The sequence below is a fragment of the Furipterus horrens genome, unplaced genomic scaffold (genome assembly GCF_987537825.1).
Source record: "Furipterus horrens unplaced genomic scaffold, mFurHor1.1.pri manual_scaffold_8, whole genome shotgun sequence".
In the NCBI taxonomy this organism is placed as follows: Eukaryota; Metazoa; Chordata; class Mammalia; order Chiroptera; family Furipteridae; genus Furipterus; species Furipterus horrens.
The window spans coordinates 80,453,538-80,460,986 of NW_028327178.1; the positions used below are offsets into that span (position 1 = coordinate 80,453,538).

Genomic DNA, 7,449 nt, shown 5'->3' on the forward strand with positions numbered 1-7,449 from the left:
ACCTTGAGTGCATATAAATTGAAGCATAAGAAATTGCTGATATTCACCTGCTTCCCACCTACAAAAATGGATATTTCATAGGATTCAAACTATTACCAGGGGTAGGGGCTGAGATTTACTTTGCAGGGGAAAAAAAACAACCCAGGGCTTTAGATGAAAGAAGCCAGCTGGGTGGAGAATTGTGCTTCGAAAAATGCACCAGTTCATAATAAGCTTAGTGAGAAAGGGTGTGTTCCCACCACTGGAGCAGAAATTTTCTTTCCCAAGCCCTTCTAGGATTTTGCCCTTCTCATTCATCTTTTCTGATCAAATTGATCCTTTAGGTAAACACAGAAGGGATTAAAGACCTTTAATTGGCTTTGAGGAAGAAATGGTAATCTGAGATGCCCTAGGCAGGAACTATCTTGTATCTTGTGGGAGAGAAGCAGGAAGAGACAGGAAAGGAAATATCTGCAGCTTGACAAGCTGTTCCCAGTCAAAGAGTAGAATATTCAAGAACAGACAAGGTTGTTAAGCCATTGACCCAAATTAGGCCATGAGCTATGAGCATGATACCTTGGATTTCTTTATTCACTTCAGCTCTTCCTATGTGAATTAGGAAAATTCAGTGGCATCTCAGAGTCTAGATCAATGTTTTTCACACTTTCGCACAAATCTGTAGTACCCAGAGCCTTGAGGGGTTGGGGCAGGGAAAAGCCACAGCCCAGAGATTTTATTGATTAGGTCTGCAGTGGGTCCTAGTAAGTTGCTGATGGTTCCAGGAGCACACTTTAAAAACCACTAACCTACATCCAGTTATGCACAACTGCACTGCACCTTTCTGCCACGCACTGAGCCATTTCTGCACATACAGAAGCCAGAAGCCACACATGTTGTGACAATAAGAGATTGGCTTTGGTGCAAGTCAAGTTGCAACACAGTTGATTCTGTAGGATTCATACTAATAATAATAGGCCCTGGCTGGTGTGGCTCAGTGGATTGAATGCCGGCCTGTGAACCGAAGGGTTGCTGGTTGGATTCCCAGTCAGGGCACATGCCTGCGTTGCAGACCAGGTCCAGGTCAGAGCACATGAGAGGCAACCAACCATACATTGATGTTTCTCTCCCTCTCTTTCACTTTCCTTTCCCCTCTCTAAAAATAAATAAATAAAATCTTTATTAAAAAATAATAATAATAGCTAACAGTTATTGACTAGTTTCTTATGTGCCCAGCATTGTATTATCTCTACCCGTATTATCTTTGAGATAAGTACATTGTTATTACTCCTGTTTTATAAATGTAGACTCTGAACTTCATTGGCCTAAGTCCATGGTGACTCAGAGAATGAAAGAACTGGATGCAGAATCCATGACTCTCTAACTTAACTGCTGTACACTGTACTTCCTGAACTCTAGAAACACTAAGTCAGGGAAATAGAGGTCTACCTTCAGTGTTCTTTAATAAAGGACTAAATCTAGGCGAATGGAAAGCCATAGCTCTCTCTTCATTTTGCTTTCTTATTTCTACGCTGTATAATGCAAACATACTCCTCCAGCCTCATTTCCTCCTCAACCTTTTCCATGCTAACACGTGGGAAAATACTTTGTGTGTTAAAGTACAGGAGATTGGAAAAGGGGTGCCCAGCTACCAGAGGTGGTGTCTTAGATTTACATATCTTCCCTATTGAAACAAACGCCTCATTTTTTGTGGGAACATCACCTGGTGTTTGGGGACTCTGGCTCAGAAATATTATGGTTTGAGGGTCTTAAGGGAGCTGATTGCAAGGTATGAGACATCTTAAATAGAAAAGCTTCCTAATTTTATGACACTAAATTCTTACATTGTCCATCCCATCTCTTTGATGTTGAGGGGCATTAGGTAGGAGAATGGAGTTGCAGAGATACCAGGCTCTTATCTGAATGGGAATTTGCTTTCATGGTTAATGCTCTGGCTTTGATTTGCTACTTAACTAGTCTCATAGCTTGGTTCTTCACCATGAAGTTCCTACTTTATAGCTTAATCCAGGACCTGGGTTCTGGAGGTCACTTGCCTGGGACTACAAGCTTCTGGGGTAAGAGTTGATGAATCCTTCCCTCCTGATGGGAAAATGATGAGCTTTTCCCAGGAGCTGGTTATCTGGCATACAAAGTTCAGATGGTCAAAGTTCTGGACCATATCAGTGGCTAGGGACACATCTCAGGAACACTTACCACACAATGACCAATCATCTTAGGGTCACTAGTTCCAGAAGAGTTATTTTGTATTGTATTTCTATTCTAACTCACACCATTGCTTTATTGAACTAAGGTACACAGATGTGTGGCCACATGTCTGCTTTTAGCGAAATACATTCTATTTCCCTTAGCAATGCATTTGGCTGAAACCAATCACCCTTCATACTGACAATTTTCAAACCTATTCAAATATTTCCACATTAAAATTGCATATAGCCTTTGACTTAGCAATAACATTTCTTCTAAATATTTATTCTACAGATATACTTGCATATGTAAAGAATGAGATATAACAGAATTGATTGTAATAGTAAAATATTGGAAACAATCTAATCCATCTGCTCCATCAGTAAGAAACCAGCTAAATAAGTTACAGGTAATCCACACAATGGAATAATATGCAATCATTAGGAAGAATGAGGTGACACAATCAAAGACCGAGACGGTCAGATACGCCACCATGAATGATCAGCAGCTAAACTGTGCCTGGGACTTAATGACAGCAAATTGAGAAAATTTCAGTGACCATCTGACCCAGTCCCCAGTCTATCGGAAGATTTCCTGTCTTCTGTTGACAGGCTACTGAAAATTGCCAGAGACAAGGTGGTGGGAAAGGATTAACTTTTGTGTGACTACCACAGAGATGATGACTGCCATAGGTAACCAAGGAGTAACTAAGTATGACCCTCTTTTGGAGGATGGAGCCCTATCTTCCGCTTGGCTGAGAGAGCTGGAGGTGGAAGCCGACAGTGCCTCTGACCAGGATCAAGACTTGTATTTTGAAGGTGGCATCTCATCTGTCTAACTCCGGGATCTAGATCATGGCTTTGCTGGAGTGATCCTCATAAAGAAGGCTGGAGGGGAATCGGAGAAGATCAAAGGCTGCTGGGATTCCATCCATGTGGTGGAAGAGCAGAAGAAATCCAGTGGTCACATCGCCTATTACAAGCTGACCTCCACAGTGGTGCTGCAACTGTGAACCAGCAATTTTAGCTCTGGCACCATGAACCTTGGAGGCAGCCTTATTAGACGGATGGAGAAGATGAAACTGTGAACCGCGGTTCCCCACACATAGCTAGTATTGAGCACCCTGTAGAGGACACAGAAAACAAAATCAGAAGTACTGTGTGCTGAATGAGATCTACTTTGGAAAACCAAAGGACATGGTAGGTGGGCTGAGATCTGTGCAGGCTTTTGCAAACAAATCAAAACAAGAAGCTCTTAAAAATGATCTGGTGAAAGCTAGAAAAAGAAAGCAATCTGCTTCCCGCTAACAGGACATGCTGTGCTTAGAAAACTGGTTTTCTGCTCCATTCCCTTCTCCCTTCTCTCCCTGATAGGGCACACAACTTTTGTCCGTGACCTGCACAGCACCATCTCTCTCTGAGAATAAAGCCACCAAACACCCTTCTTCACACCCTTCTTCATCTCACCAAGGCCTGCTTCCCACCACTTTTTGCTGTCAAAACTCAATGTTTCCATAGAGACCGTGTGTGCTTGTCCTGTCCCCCCAACACCCATTTATAAGCATAAAATATATTGTCTGCCTCTCCTTCCCTTCCACCTTTTTTGGCATAAAAATGTAAAATTTTTAAAAATATGGAAGAACTGTGGTGTGTGAAAGACGAAAAACTGGAAATCTTGCATTGCATCAGTCACCAAGTCTTAACATCTGCATCCCTGAAACATCTGTACCATTTTCTTCATAACCAGGGTCATTGTCTTAGTTTAGGTCATTATTACTGCTCAATATTCTATTACAAGAGAGCCCTTGCTGCTGCTAGGCCTGACTCCAATCTGTCCCTTCCAACCCCTGCTTTTTTGTTGAAATCCCTTTTTTGTTGAAATCTCTTTGATGATTCTGAGTAACTTTGAGATAACATTCCAATCTTCTTATATGATCCACAAGGTACTCCATGATCCTTCCTTTACTAATAATAGAGCTTTGTCTTCTGCTTCTTTCCTGCCTTGACCTATATTGAATAGCTTATAGCCTCCCAAAGTCCCAGCCAGAAGCTTACCATCATGGGCTAAATCCATTATTCTTTGTGCCTGCAATGCCCTCCTCTGCCTTATCCACCTACCCAACTTCTCTCCATTCTGTGAACTCAGCTTAATTGTAACTTCTTCTGGGAGCTCTTTTGTTTTTGTTGTTGTTGTTTTTGTTTGTTTGTTTTTCTTTTAAAAGATTTTATTTATTTGTTTTTAGAGAGAGAGAAGGGGGGAGAAACATTGATGTGAAAGAGAAACATCCATCAGTTGTCTCTTGTACGCGCCCCAACTAGGAACCAGCATGTGCCCTGGCCTGAATCAAACCAGTGGCCTTGTGCTTTGCAGAACAATGTTCAACCAACTGAGCCACACTGGTCAGGTCTGGAAACTCTCTCTATAATCTTTTTCATACCAATTCCAGCTGAGTTAGCTGCCTCTAGGATCTGCCTCTAGGATCCATTGTGCTTCCTTCAAATTTTAATGCTTCATGCTACACTTAAAAGGAGAACTTACCTCTTTTTTTTTAATGTACCTTTTCTTCTCTTACAGTTATAGTTCTCTGAGCATAAGAACTATGTTTTACCTCTATTTCTAACCCTAGGGATTATGTAGTATCTATCACATAGTTCATGCCCAGTTCCTGATAAGTGATTAAAGGTTAGGATCCCATTCTTCTGCCTTCTAGAACAGTTTTCTTTATAACTACACCTAAAATAATAATTGACTGATTGATTAAGAGGACAATCTATCAACAATCATCAATGACCTGTAAAACAGGGGATTGTTCTTTACACTATACAAAAAATAACTGTACACATATCCCACGATTCCAGAGACCCAATACCTGAAACTGTGCATTAAGAACTGATTTAATTTATATTGTGTTGTGCCCTAAGAATCAAGTTATTCATTCAAGTATTTATGTATGTTGGCTTCTTATTACTGGTTAAAGCTGGAGTTGCCCCATCTACCTGGATGAATTTGCTGGGATTCATTTCAGAGATAACATCTTTAACAGTTCTCAGATTCCGCTGCATGATTCCATGATTCCTATCCAGAGAATTCCTCAGCTGACTGGCAGGGTTGTCCACGAATGCCCAGTCCTTGACAACACCCTCGGTTGTCTGTCAAGACACAGATAAAACACTTTGAGTAGCTCTCTCATTTCACATCATCCCGGCTTTTCCCACCCTCCTTCATTTGTCAATGAGCCTGATAAATCATTGTTAGATACGCTGGAGATATGCAAAAAAAAATTTAAAGATTTTATTTATTTATTTATTTATTTTTAGAAAGAGGGGAAGGAAGAGAAAAAGAGAGAGAGAAACATCAGTCCCCCAAATGGGGACCTGACCTGCATCTTGGGCACATGCCCTGACCGGGAGTCAAACCAGCAACTTTTTGTTTTGCAGGCCAGCACTCAGTCCATTGACCCATACTAGCCAGGGCCAAAATTTTTATTTCCAAATTTCATGCCACGGGGCTAACTTAGAGAGAAAAATATTGTAAAGGTTATTTGAGGGCCTAAATAAGGAAACACATTCAAGCAGAGCCCAAGATGGAATCATATTATAATGCTTAATTATAAAACAAATAAAAAACACCTGTAAAGAGCCCACTAAGCTCCAGAAATTAATTTGTACATAAAATTGTTTAAAAATTTAAGTTTATTTTCCCAAAGAAGCTAAGTTATACATCATGAATCCCTTCCCCAACCTGCTTTTAATGGGTATTTAATGCTCCTTTCATTTAATTCTGATGGACTTGAAGAATCCTCTGCCTCTTCCAATAGTATGTGGGCAAAAAATAAGTCCAACTTCCAATGAGCCAAATATCTAAATTTCCCACAATCCTTGCAAAGGGAGAAACTATGTTTGAGGAGGATGGGGAGGAAACCCCCAAGATAGGGCAAAGGGGAGTTTGCATGAGCTCTAGACTGCTGGGTTGGAGAAGCTGTTTCCTGCAGCCAGTCACAGCCCAGCTGGGCATTTGTACTTCAGGAGGCAGCACATAAAGTTAAAAGGAAATTCCACAGTATCAGACAGACACAAATTGAGGGACATTCCACAAGATAACTGGCCTGTATTCATCAAAAATATCATGAAAGACAGAAAGACTGAGAAACTCTTCCACATTAAAGAAGACAAAAGACCTCTTAACTGAATGCAACATGGGATCCAAAAATTTTTTTTTGCTTTAAAGAAGATTATTAGGACAACTGAGGAAGGGAACAGAGTTTATAAACGATATAATAGTCAATGTTAATTCCTGATATTTGATAATAGTACTACGAGTATATAAGAGCTTATCCTTGTTTTTAGAAAATACACACTGAAATATTTAAGGGTAAAGAGGTATCATGTTTGTAATTAATCTTCAAGCATGTCTTGGGAAATATATATATATATATATATATATATATATGGAAGGAGAAAGGAAGAAGGAAAGAAAAAAAGGGAGGGAAGAGGGGAAAGAGGACTGGTAAAACACTGAATGTAAATGTGAAGGGTATACAGCAGTTTTTTGTACAATTTTGCAACTTTCTGGTAAGTTTGAAATTTTGTTAAAACAAAAAAATGTTTTGAGATTCCACCATGTCATTAAAATTCTGTCCTGCTGTATAATTCTCAGTCATGTGGGCTTGGAAGCCTAACATGATCTTTAAAGTTTTTTCACTTGAGCAACAGTAGAGAGATGCTACAAACAAGTCCTATGAGGTGTGAAGCCACCCCTTTGAAAGTGTCTTTGTCTTTGCCTCTGTCTTTGAGTTGGCTCGCAGTGGGGGGGGGTAGAGCCAGCCTATCAGCCTATAGCTGCCTCCAAAAGACCCACTGTTTCGAATGTTCTGGACAGAGCGTCCCATTCTGAAGGCATGAGTAACATTCAGCGATTTCACCCAAAATTTTGGTTGAGCCTGTTTGATTTGGCTTTCTTTAGTTTTATTCTGCTATACTTGGACAACTGTGCAAATCTATTTACAGCTTTTCCTATTGTCTGAGAATGTGACTTTGAAACAGTGTCACAAGCCATTTCCAATATGGACACTAACGATTTTTTTATGATACCTAGATCTACTTCTGGACCTCCACACCACCCCCTCTTTTGCAGGGTCATCTGTGCCATGGAACTTGGGCTGGTCTTCTTCATTCCAAGCAGCTCACCCAGACTGCCTCCCTTGGCCCTTCCTTCCAGCAGCTATCATGCTGAAATGCTTGACATGGCCCTACTCAGGCTTATTCATGT

General features: G+C 40.6%; 1 pseudogene; it reads left to right on the plus strand.

Annotated features, from left to right (window-relative positions):
* Positions 1-2,674: 2,674 nt before the first annotated feature.
* On the plus strand, positions 2,675-3,488 carry LOC150003214 (F-actin-capping protein subunit beta pseudogene; annotated as a pseudogene).
* The last annotated feature ends 3,961 nt before the right edge of the window (positions 3,489-7,449 follow it).